The 13,477-nt window shown below is 36.4% G+C and overlaps 1 protein-coding gene across 5 annotated transcripts in view; it reads left to right on the top strand.

The window, feature by feature from the left end:
- Akap6 (A-kinase anchoring protein 6) overlaps positions 1 to 13,477 on the top strand; it is a 499,805-nt gene that overhangs the window by 45,777 nt on the left and 440,551 nt on the right. The window contains exon 3 of one of the 5 annotated variants that reach the window (XM_040275773.2): positions 1,136 to 1,224. The exons of the other annotated variants lie outside the window; for them this stretch is intronic. The gene's annotated coding sequence lies outside the window, so the exon portion shown is untranslated. The remainder of the gene's footprint in view (positions 1 to 1,135; positions 1,225 to 13,477) is intronic. 5 annotated transcript variants of the gene reach the window in all.

Raw genomic sequence — 13,477 nt, 5'->3', positions numbered from 1 at the left:
AGGGCATTATAAAATTGCTTGCAGTGGTCTATTCCAATTGAGACCATGAATTATTCAGAAGGTCTTTTGGAAGCTCTCCTGGGAACAGTGGTCTTATTTCCCTAGGAAAGGTTTCACTGAATGAGAGAGGCCCAAACACCTCTTCAGATTTGGTAGCTGAGAATTTCTTTCCTGTCCTACTAAATCAATAAAATTCCAGAGCCTACAAAGCATAGATCAGAGTCATTAATTTGTTACCTGAAGTCATATCACAGACACAATAAGACAGTTACTTCTACACTAGTGTCATTTGAAGTGTGGGTTAAAAACAGGAAGCAGTCAGAAGTGTTTATACTCATGGAATTGTTTTTCAATTCTGTCTCTTTGCTTGTTTGTTTTTAAATTATTAATTGATCAGAATTTAAGTTTGTAAATATAAGTATTATTGTATATTATTTAGTTTGAAAGAAAATTGTATCTTTTTTATCATCTGGAATTAAAGTGAACAGATATTTCTTTTTCTTTGTTTTTTATTGAAAGTTGACTATGGATTCCAATATTTATTTTTTTATGTGTTTTAAAACAGGAATGTATTGATGTCAACCACATTTTAACAATTTAAATTTTCTCCTCGGGGACTGTATCACCTTTAGTATCCTGCTCATTGAGCCTCTTGTTTTGTTATACTTCATTCATCCCCATTTCCTTCATAGAATTGTAGAATGGGGACAGGGATAGAACTCAGCTAACTCAATGAGATATGCACTGGGACCATTTTTGGACTTTCTTTTCAATCTGACCAAGCTACTTAACTACTATAATTGTTACTGTGTTTTCTGTCTGCTGTTTACTACCAAAAATAGTCAAGTCCAAGTTCATATCCCTATCACATTTACAATTTGACCTGTTGTGAATGCCTCTGGAGACAGGAAACTCAGTACTTCACAGGCAACACTTTTATTTTCAGGAACCTTTAACTATTAAAAATCCCCAAATTATACCTTCTAATTTCCTTCATTGGTTCTACCAGGGCCCTACAAATCATGTTTAATATTTTTTTTCTAGAAAATTGAAGGCAGTTTTCATGTCTTTCATCTTCTCCCTCCCTCTTTTTTTCTCTTTCCTAGGCTGAACTATCTTATTTTCTGTTTTGCAGTTGGTTAATTCCCATGATTACTTTTCTCTGAGTAAGCATGCCATTAACACTTAGTGCCCAGAAATGAACATAATCTATTACAACGTAAGGTAAGACTGTCATTGCATTTCTTCTTTATATCCTGCTTTTGTGTGTGTGTGTGTGTGTGTGTGTGTGTGTGTGTGTGTGTGGTGCTGGGGATTGAACCCAGGTCCTTGGGCATGAGACGTAAACACTCTACCAACTGAGTTATATCTCCAGCCTTTTATATCCTTCTTTTAAGATCACATTAGCTTAATTTCAGTTCAGGTGTTATTTAGTGCCTCTCCAGTGATAGACATTGTACTAGGTGACTGGGTACTGAGAATATGTACAAATGATGTAACAGAATGAATAGACTGGCAAAGAGAAAGAGAGATTACCAAAAATGATGAACTGTAAAGTATAATGAGCATTAATTAGCCTTGGAGAAGGTAAGGTGGTGTGAGTACACACATGGAGGATATTTTCTAGTCAAAAGGTTAGGAAAAGCCTTCCAGAGAAAGTGATTTTTAGGATGGACACTACAGGAATTAAGAAATTAGGGAGATGAGGCTGGAGTGGGGAATGGGAAATATACCAGGTCAAAGGAAAGACATATGTAAAAGACTACATGTGAGAAAGGAGCTGAACAAAATATATTCTGATTGAAGATTAATTTGTGCATAAGGCAAAGATGAAGTTGGAGGGGTAGGTCCACTCAACTGTGGGCCCCTTAAAAGCAGATTATTCAGCACATACGTTTGAGTACCTACTACTATGTGCTGGGAACGGTTCTTTGCACAACTCTGCTCTCATGGAACTCAGTGTAGTGGACAACAAAAAGTTCAAATGCTATCCCAAAGAAATTTGGGCTTTACTCTTAAGGGAAGGGGAAGTAACAAAAGGGTTAAGTAGGGGAGTGATATGGTTAGAGTCATGCTTTAAAGAAAGGCGTATAATTTCAAGTATTGGGGGCACTTTTGAGAATGGGACAGCACATAAACTGGTCAATGTTAGAAAGTCGGACACCCTTTTAAAATGTAGGGAAAAGTCTGGAGGGAAGCAGATTGGGATGAAGATCGGCATTTTAGGGACCTAAGTGAAAGGTAGCCAGGACTGTTACCAAGATGTACAGTGAGGTGGCGGTAAGTGGATGGTTGAGAAATACTGTGAGAGAGGAAGCCTTCTGTCCAAAATAGGCACCAAAATTTTCCTTTTGGACTGATAAGGACACATCTGTTCATTATTCCCCATTGTCCTTTTATCTTGTACACATCACAACCAACTTAGTCAAAATTCTTGATGAATTCCAGTTAGATACATATGTCATTTTCTGAACTTTTGGTCCAGTAAACTTGGTTAGAAACAAAGAAGTGGCAGGTAGTTAGCCTGATATGATTTATTCAACAACAGGCATTCTTTTGATCCTAGGACTACTGTTCCCTTTCCTTTGAAGTTTTGCCTGGTAGTCAATCATGGTATGTTTATTAAATTGGATTAAAAAATCCTTTCCTAGAAAGATGAGGAAGAGAGCAATCCATTTTAAGCATTGGGTTTATTTCTTCAGTGGTTGACTTGCTTCAAATATAAGTATTTTTGTTGTTGTTCTCCATGATTGTTTTAGAAAGTCAATTCCCTTTAAATCATAAACTCCTAAAGCAACTTATATGATGATGATTTCTAAGCCAGTATATTTTGTTCCACTTTGGCCATGGAACATATGATGCATGGTACTTGCAGGATAGGATCAGAGTTTCTGAAACATCTGCCATCCTTCAAGAGGGATCTTAGTAAAATACAGAAAAACCGTGGACAAAGCAGAACAAACTACAACTTGGTACAACTTGGTGTTTGTCCTCAAGGGAGTGGCTTCACCTTCACACAGAAAAGAGACTTTTTTGGTCCCTTACCACCATCAGTTTGCATCTTATAAAGATGGTAGTATTGATTTGATATTCTAAGTTCTTATGAGGAATGCTTATAAAAGTGATTACTGAAAGCTAGGTATGCAAAGTGATAATTAAGTGCTTAATTACTAGATGTGAACCCAAATAATGACTGAGTTTGACTCCTTGCAAACTAGGACTATTTTTTCCCCTCATGTGGCCATTAGCAAAGACCTGCAGTGTCTTTAATTGTGCAGTCTGAAAGCTTAGCTATAAATGGCTTATTGACTGATCAGGGAGGAAACCAGGGACTCTGTGAATACTGTAAAATGGAAGGAATGAGTGACTTGCATAAAATAAATCTTTTGATTTCACTGGAAATCAAACAATGGAGGGTTGGGTAGTTCTCTTAAGGCTAAAACATATTACTCTTATAAAGCTATCAAATTGTAAACAAATGAGAAAGTGGTTAGAGATTTGTTTGGGGTTTGCATTTTCTAGGGTTGCTGGTATGCGAAGAATTGGGAAGATTTTAGTACTGGCAGGATCTGCCTCCTTCTTTGTGTATCTTCTTTCCTTGTGGAAGAGGAGGAGGAGTGATTCTTGCTGACTCCTAGTTTTAATTTTAATGGATTCCTGAAAGTGCAAAACTAAATCAGAGAATCATCTTGTTTAAATTTACTGTTTGATTTATTTTGAGGGAAGCCATTTGATAGTTTAAACAGTAATGTTAGGGTTAGAGTGATATTTATTAAACTAAGACAGGAGAAATCTAGAAACATGAATCTTAACTAAGCCCTAAAAATAAGTTTTTGTCTTATTTTCTGTGACATAAGAGTTATCATCAGTAAGGCAAATGAGCCATTACCCCTATCCTTAATGAATTTATATGGATTTTAGAGAGACATAACTTACATATGTAAAAATTCAACATAAATCTTTTATGAAAAAATATAAATAAATAAAATGTACATATGAATATTCCTATTTTTGTTTATTGAAATATTAAAGTGATCATATAATAATTAGTGCTATTGACCTTTAGTAGAAGGAAAGGTCATGGTGGGTTGAAAGACAAGGAAAGCTTCATGAAATAGGTGAAATTATTGAAGGATGAGCTGATAAGAAATCAGAAAGAGGCAGAAGGATATTCTAGCTTTGAGTATTATGTTAATGTTCTTTATGCATGTCACTAACCAGATTTGAAGGACAATTCCTTTATCTGCAAGATATACAGATTAGTCCTCTTTTCATCCTCTCTGGTCCTTTTTCTTTCCCTGTTTCTTTTTATTTTCCTTCTATGTATGTTTGCATATGCCTGTGAGTATGGTAAAAGAGAGAGATCAAGAGTGACAGGGAAAGTGAGAAAGGTAAGACACCCACGCCCCCACACACATACCCATACCTCTCCCCCCCACACACAAACAGGGAGAGAGAAAGAGAGAGAGAGAGAGAGAGAGAGAGAGAGAGAGAGAGAGAGAGAGAGAGAGAGAGAGAGAGAGAGAGAGAGAGATATCCTGCAAGGGAGTTTGGCTGTGTATGGAGGCAATTTCTTATGAGAATGCTGAGATTATTAGGTGGAAGTGAACTAAAAAGTTGATGCATTATTTCTAGTTGTTGCTGTGAAATTTAGGGAAAGATGAAATTAGAAGCAAACAGGTAGAAATTTGGAGAGATTTTTCTTTTTTTTTTCTTTAAAGAGAAAGTGAGAGAGGAGAGAGAGAGAATTTTTAATATTTATTTTTTAGTTCTCGGCGGACACAACATCTTTGTTTGTATGTGGTGCTGAGGATCGAACCCGGGCCGCACGCATGCCAGGCGAGCATGCTACCGCTTGAGCCACATCCCCAGCCCCGGAGAGATTTTTTAATGTCGCAGAGTCTGATGTTTCCAGTTCTTTTTTATTTTTGTATAAGATCATTTTTAGCATAATCCCTAGCACATTCTAGGCTTTTAATACATGTTTATGAATTAAACTGAACAACAGACTAAGAAGGATGCTATTTTTTATGCAAATGGAGCAGTGTTCACTTGTTGTAAGTAAGCTTCTCCTCACATGCTGATGTAAAAGTCTTGATTACAGAAAAAAGATTTGAAATATATGAAACCCATTTGGATTAAAATACAATAGTGTTACATGCTGGCATCATACTTATCCTAGTTAAAGATGAGGGATAGTGAGAACACCTGACATATGGAACATAAAACAGATTTCCACTGAGTAAAGTAAAAAGGTCCAGAGAGAGCAATGTAATACTTTGCATAAAATAGCATACTTCTTAATCTCATGTTCAGTTTAATTCAGAAACATGTATTAAAAGCCTAGAATGTGTTAGGATTTATGCTAGATACTGTGTATACAAAATTGGAAGACATAGTTCATCAAAGAGCAGCTAGTACCAGTGAGAGAAACCCATAAGCACCAGCCACAGCCACAGAAAATGCTGTGAGAGACACAGGAGAGGGGGTGGTGGGTAGGAGAGAATGAGAGTATATCTCAATTAACATTGTCCAGGGAGTCATCTCAAAGAAGATGCTACTGCTGTTAAGAATCATTAGACATTCATCAGTTAGAGAAATAATGGAGGAGTCTTCCAGGAAAAGATAAAAGGATGACAAAGCCTTGGCCAAAGAAGAGTCTATAAGGCATTAGAATATGTTGATTCATTCCATTTGGCTAAAACATAGGGTACAGACTTGGGAGAATCCTGCAGGCATTCCAACTCTGCTACACCTTTGCCTAGTCTCCCAGGCCTTCCTTCAAAACCTTGATGGAAGACTCCATGATTCTCTAACTTCCACGTCCTGTATCCCTGCAAAACCAGCACCATGTGGACAACACTGAGGCCCATAAACTGGAGAAGTAATTGGGCCTCCCAGGACCATGGCTGCAGCAGCCTTTGAGTACTTAGGCAGCTGAGCATGGTAAAAAAAAAAAAAAAAAAAAAAAAAAATCCTGGGAAACAACTTTGTAGCACCTATGTGCAAGGAGAGCTCTCCCAATCATGGAAATGAGTTTTCACTTTTAAACCCTGAGTCTTCAATTGGTGTAGTCTTGCTGATTCCTGAGATGCCCTCAAAGCATCTTTCCTATTGACTCTGTGCACACTACTTAGTGTAGTAATCTCTTCAATAACCACACCTTTCTTGGCTTCGACTTTACATGCACTTTTCTGGCCAAACTGCAAGTTTTAAAAATCTTTCTGATCTGCTTTCTGCTTCTGATTATCACAGTCAACTTGGCTAAAAGCTGCCAGTAATACTCATGCCATTACCTGAATACCGTTCTACCTTGATATTTCTTTTGCCAGATTAATTAGTTCATCACCTCTAAATTTCAGCCTCACGAAAAGTCTCAGGATATGGACAAAATGTAGACAAGTTCTTTGACAAAATGTAACATGAATGGCCTCTAACCTGATTCCCAATAGAGTCCTTGTTTCCCTCTGAAAAAAATTGTAGACAAGTTCTTTGTCAAAATGTAACATGAATGGCCTCTAATCTGATTTCCAATAGAGTCCTTGTTTCCCTCTGAAACCTCATAAGCACAGTCTTTACTTCCCACATTCCTGCAGGATTCTGGTCTTCTGAGAATCATCTAAGTCCTGTTTATAACATTCTAAGGCTTCTCTAGCCTGTATCTCCAAACTTTTCCAGACCCTCCTACAAACCAGTTTCAAAGGCTTCTGAACCACGTGGTGGTCAGGTTAGTTCCAGAAATGACCCCACTTGTGGTATCATTTTATATGTTAATAAGCTTTTTGTCTCTATACTGCTTTGTACTTGACAAGGAAGAACATCCTAGAGGAGGAAATGTTTATTCTGGGCTTATGGTTTCTGAGGTTCAGTGGATGGTTGGCTGACTCCATTGCTCTGGGCCCAAGTGGGGCAGAACATCATGATGGATGAAAATGGCTAATCTTATAGCATCTAGGAAGGAAAGAGAGAGATAGAAATAGAGATAGAACATGCATGTATGTGGAGCCAAGGACAACATACAGTCTTTGAGGGCATGCCCCCAGTGACCTACTTCTTCCAGCCCCACCACTCTTGCCTAGTTATCACCCAGTAATTCATTCAGATTATTAATCTGTCAAGTGGAGTAATCCACTGATTAGGTTATAATTCTCATAATATAACCATTTCTAATAGTTCCTGCATTACCTAACACATGAGCTTTTGGGGGGACACTTCATATCCAAACCATAATAGTAACCAATTTTAAGAATTATACAAAGAGCTTGTGTATGACTACTTTCTAGACTGCACTCTTAAAAATGTGCTAGACTTATTTAATCATGTATCTGTCCATCCCTTTAGTAACCCATGGAGACTTTATTATTTATATATTACAAAACAAATTACAGATTTCAGTGCATTTCTAAATATTTCAGCATAAGTATTATTAACTAATTTATTAATTAAGGTGCTTGATGTAAAACTACAATCTCTATAGAAGTATAAGATAATTTTTTTGAAAATTTTATTTATTTTATTCATTTTAGTTGATGACAAACCTTTATTTTTAATTTATATATGGTGCTGAGAATCAAACCCAGTGCCTCACACATTCAAGGCAAGTGTTCTACCACTAAGCCACAACCCCAGCCCCAGATAATCAATTTTATATCTAAGAAATATCACAGTATAGCTTCAAAACATTGGAATGGACAAGGATTTTGGGGATAAGACCTTTAGAGCACAGGAAACAAAAGCAAAAATAGACAAGTGGGATGATATCAAAGTAAAACTTTTTCATAGTGAGACAGTGTTGTATACCTGTTATCCCAACAATTCGGGAGTTTAAGGCAGGAGGCTCACAAGTTTGAGACCAGCCTCAGCAATTTAGCAGGATTTGAGCAACCTAGTGAGACACTGTCTCAATATAAAAAATAAAAGGGCTGGGAATGTAGCTCAATGCTAAAATGCCTCTGGATTCAATCCCAAGTGACAAAACAAAACAAAACAAAACCCAAAACAATAACCAAAAAACTTTTGCATCACAAAGGAAATAATAAGCAAAGTTAAGAGACAACATACAGAAAGGGAGAAAACATTTGCAAACTATACATCTGATAAGGTATATATCAAAACCCCCCCAAAACAAAAAAAATCCAAAAAATTTGATTTAAAAAATGAGCTATAAATCTAATAGACATTTCTCAAGCAAGACATATGCATGGACAAGATGTATGTGAAAAAAGTACAACATGATTAATTATCAGGGAAATGTAAATCAAAACCACAGTAATATTCCGCTTTCCTCTAGTTAGGAGGACTATTATCCAGAAAACAAAAGAGGGTAGTGGGTGGGAGGAAAGTGGATAAAGGGGGGCTGGATTTTACCAGTGCATTGTGTGTATGTGTTGAAATATCCACACTGATTCTCATTAATACATGTGATTAATACATGTTAATTAAAAATAGAATAAAAATACTGTAAAAAAATGAAGATAAATGTGGCAAAATATAGAGAAAAGGAAACCTTTGCCCATTGTTGGTAGGAATGTAAATTAGTACAACCATTGTGGAAAACAGTATGGAGATTCCTCAAAATATTAAAAATAGGACTGCTATATAATCCAGCAATCCCACTACTAGGTGTATAGCCAAGGGAAATGAAATCTGTTTGTCAAAGAGACATCTACACTCCTGTGTTTATTGCAACACTATTTACAATAGCCAAGACAGGAAATTAACCTGTGTCTATCAACTGATGAATGGGTAAGGTGGTACATATACACATTTAGAATACTCTTCAGTTAGAAAAAGGATCAAATCCTGTCATTTGTGACAACATGAATGGAACTGGAGGTCATTAGGTTAAGTGAAATAAGTCAGTCATAGAAAGATGAGTTTCTCATGATCTCACTCATGTGGAATCTAAAACAGTTGATCTCAGAAGTTGAGAGTAGAGTGGTGATTACCTATCACCCACAACCTGCGCGGGCGATGGAGTCAGGGTCACTCTATGTGAATTGGGCTGGCAACGAAAAGACTACACAAACATAGAAATACCTTTTTCAGGGTTCAAGGACAGCTCTGAGACAACAGCTCCATGGTGGAAGGCAAGGGGAGCAAGGGAGGCAAGAGGCAAGAGAGCGAGTGTACCTGAACCCCTGTTTTTATTTAGGGGAAAGACATTCCATAGAAAATTCCACCCAAATAAGGCAAGGGATTGTGTTACAGCAAACACTGGGGTGTAGCCCAGTCCTAATAGGTGATGCCCACTCTCCACTCTGAGCTGCACTTCCTTGCCCAAGGAAAGGTGAGGCCCACCTGCCTCACTGCATGTGATGACAGTTCCACACCCCCATTACTCAAGGCTAAGGGGATGTGCTCAGCTCCTGTTCAGCCCCGCTCCCCACTACCAGGGGCTGGAAAAAGAGAGGAGTGAGTAAAGGAAAGGTTGATTAATGGTTAATAAGTTAAAGTTAGAAGAAAGAAGTTATGGTGCTACACTTCAGAGTGACTATAAATGATGATAATAGACTGTATATATTTAAAATCTAGAATGGATTTTGGATACTTTTTTAATCATAAAAACACATATTAGTCCAGGAAAAATGAATTATTATCACTCAAGGAGAGTTTTGAGTAAGTAGGAAAAGGGAGTTAAAAGAGTGATTCTAATGAAAGATATCATTTAAGGAACCTGAAGAAATGCTGAGCCATAAAGGGAGGCAGAGAAGAATATTCAGAAGTCTAGAAAGGAAAACCAGGAGATCAAGCAATAGATATTGTCAGTCCTTACAAGTAGTTTTATATTCATAGGATTGATGAATCTTCCTAAGAACACTATTTTATAAATGAAAAAATATGGAAACAATAGTAATTTGCTGAAGGTCTTGCAATTAGTAAGTGGTAAAGTCAGTTTTTGAATCAATTTGTTCAAATTTTCCTCATCATAGTGGTTGAGGAAAGAAAGATGTTTCTAGGAGAGAACATTTCCTTCATTACTAATTTTAGCCTACCTTTCTACCATTATTATTATTATTATTATTATTTTAACTTACTCAAGACTGGTCAATTTTAAATGCTTCTTTTCTTTCGGCATAAACTCAAACCTTACCAGAGTTTACCAAAGTGTTTTGGTAGTTCCATGACATGCTCTGTGGGGGAAAAAAAAAAAGAGAGAAAGAAAAGAAAACCAACAAGTGTTTGGGGTCAAATGAGTACAGGAAATGCTGCCAAATCTATTTTTCCTCTTAGAATTTCTAACTTACATTAGCTCATGAAAAGTAGGGAAGCCCTACAATAAAGACCCTATTCTAACTTCATCTATCAAATGCTTCCCAAACTTATTTGAACTTATTCAGTCTTGGAGACCACTGCTTCTTCCTAGAAGACCCCTATCTAGAAAATTTATAAACCTTTTTCAGGAATAGTATTATAAAACATTCTAAGTGAAATTGGACTTTATTTTTTCTTGGTTGGTTTTAAGTGGAATACAAAAAATTTTATCTGTATCTTATTCCTGGTGGCCATAGAATACATTCTCCTTTGCAGTATTGTTATTCATGCTCTGTATTCCTCCTGTGGTCTCAGGAAAATGGAGTCCATGTCTGTTTCATTTTGACTTCTCATACAGGACCTTGTGAAGCGCCTTTCATATAGTTAATTGGTGTGTGTCTATTATATGAATGAATAAAATGTATAAAAAATAGGAAGTTAGTGCTTTTTCTTTTAAATAAGTTCTTTATTGAAAGAATGTATCTGGGGCTGTGGCTGTGGCTTAGTGGTAGAGCACTCACCTAGCATCAGTGAGTCACTGAGTTCTATCCTCAGCACCACATAAAAGTAAAATAAAGATATTATGTCTACCTATAACTAAAAAATAAATATCAAAAAAAGAATGTATCTGGTTCAAAATGTAGATGTAAATTTAGACACAAACCAGGTTATTAGAAAATAAAAAGACTATATGTTTTTAGTTTTTGTTTTCATTTGAGCTGTTTACTTCTCAGTTCAGTTGTTGAGTAAACTGTGGAAGGCAACATTTTGTTTATTTCTGTCCTGACTGCATATACCACTAGGGCTTAGAAACATCATGAGTGATTCTTGTCCTATAATTTAAAGTCAGACTTGGATTTCATTTATGCCTATACACTTTAAAACTTTCTTACTGATTTGATGCAATTATTATTATTTTGCTTATTTTGTCTTATTATAGGCAGAAGCCCTACTGATTTCAGTATTTCACTTGCGAGTTCCTATATGGAATTTAATCATATGTGATATTGTATCTGATCTTTCTCTCCTTTGAATGTATAACAAATTCAACTATGTTCTATTTTCCCCATGGGGAAAAAAGAAAGTCTTCACTGACTTCCTCTTACACTCTTCTGTCTCATTTGGTTCATAATTCCCATGTGTGGTTAGGTCATATAGAAGTGTGTGTGTGTGTGTGTGTGTGTGTGTGTGTGTGTGTGTGTGAGAGAGAGAGAGAGAGAGAGAGAGAGAGAGAGAGAGAGAGAGAGAGAGAGAGAGAGAGAGAGAGAGAGAGAGAGAGAGAGAGAGAGAGAGAGAGAGAGAACAGGGAAAGAAAGAAGAAAATAAAGAAGTCAGGGTGAGTTGTGTTGAGAGAGAGGGGCCAGCCATGAATCCAGGCAGTCACAGGAACATGGAAATCCTGAAAAGGCCTGAGCTTTTAGATAAAAATGGCTGCTATCCTCATACACAGACATCAACCTTACCTATGTTCAAGTTTGTCTATCTGTTAGCTGGATGTCCTACTCTGGATCAGAACACCAGAATTCTTATGAATTTAGAGGGCTCTGTAGGAGTTTTATTAGCTTACATACTTAAATTTAAAAGCCTCTGATTAATCATAATTATTGTTTTAGAGTGAGTCTGAAGTTTTTATGAAGAAGGTCAACTATACTTGGAATATACTTTCTTATTTTCAGAGTGTCATAAGGAATAAATTATCTGGATTTGCATATGCTGAAGGGGTAGTGATGCTAATTGATAATCATCACACAGAGAGGTAACAAGCATGTTAGACATTTCTATATGCATTATATTAAATTATTTGCATTTTATATAAAGAGTCCTGAAAATTAGTTCTGGATGTGTATAATAAAAGAACATTGTGATATCAAGAATAATTATCATTATTTTCCAAATGACATTATAATATGCAATTAAAATGACAATATTTTGCATGATCTGACAGAATTTATTGTCATGGACACCATATCATATCAGGAAAAAACCTAATATTTAGCATCAATGTAAAAATACTGAAATATTTAGAGCAAATATTAGATTTTTTTCAGGAATGAACAACTATTATGATGTCATCATAATGGAATGTGTTGCAAAAGGAAGAAATGTATTTTTGGCTGAATTCACAGGGAATGTTGATGGTATTCATCAAGCATGAAGTAAGGGAACAAAATTTCTATCTCTGTCTCCTCCTCCATGAAATATCTTCTGTGGGTTCAGCGCTTCCTTTGAAGTCAATATATGATCTTTGCTTTAATCCATTTTTAAAGTTTCCTTTGAAGTCAGTGGGAGCTCATGCCTGGAAGAGAAGGAAGTGGTAGAGGATTGGATGCCTGATGGGGAAGAGGGACTGGCCTAACCATCACCAGAAAATAATATTTATTGATTGCTCTCCTGTGCTTGATCTATTAGGCTCCACACCAAAGTGACTTTTATAGTAGTCTGATTCATTTCCTAGTAGTATGCTTTTAAAATGACCAAAATCAGTAACTTATTTTTAGAATAGTATTTTTTTTTTGTCTCAAATGGTTGGGGAAAAATCATATTTATAACAATTATTTGATCTTGACAAGCTCACAAACATTGTTTCACTTAAGTGAATTTTCCAGATATCTGAAACTAATAATTCATCTGTATGAAATTACTTCAGACTGTACTGCTTCTTTTAAAAATCTCTTAAATAATTTGGAACAAAGTAGGAAGTTAATTATTTTTCACTTTGCCCACCTTCTTTTGCTGCTGTCAGTTGTCTTCTAGGATACAGGGTCTTTGTTTCTACTCTGCCCTCTCTCTCTCTCTTTTTTTTTTTTTTTTTACCCAGAGTTGCCTGAAGTAGGGCAGGAAGCCTAAGATCTAATATCTATATATCTTTACTTTGATATAAGATACTAAAAACTGTCCCTTCTGTCATTTCCCTTTTCTTGTCCTCATCTTGCCCTGTTCCTTACTTCCAATCCCTCCTCTCCTTGGGCTTCCTGATTCTTTTCCTTTCCCCTTTTATCTACTCTCATGATGTCATACCCTTGGAAGAGCAGAGAATGCCTCCATCAGTGTTTGACATGTAAACTTTGATGGCAGGCTTGAGCTCTGCATCTCAGATTGGATCTTGATCCAGAAGCCTCTCAGAATGTCAAATTCAAATGTCACTTTAAAACTGCTCAGAGATCAGGCCAAGAACTTTATTTTCAGTGTCTGTGAGTGACATCACCTTCTTTCTAGCTTCCAT

This window comes from Ictidomys tridecemlineatus, chromosome 5 (assembly GCF_052094955.1).
Source record: "Ictidomys tridecemlineatus isolate mIctTri1 chromosome 5, mIctTri1.hap1, whole genome shotgun sequence".
NCBI classification, from domain to species: Eukaryota; Metazoa; Chordata; class Mammalia; order Rodentia; family Sciuridae; genus Ictidomys; species Ictidomys tridecemlineatus.
The sequence above is the reverse complement of the archived record's forward strand: the minus strand, read 5'-3'. Positions and strand labels throughout refer to the sequence as shown.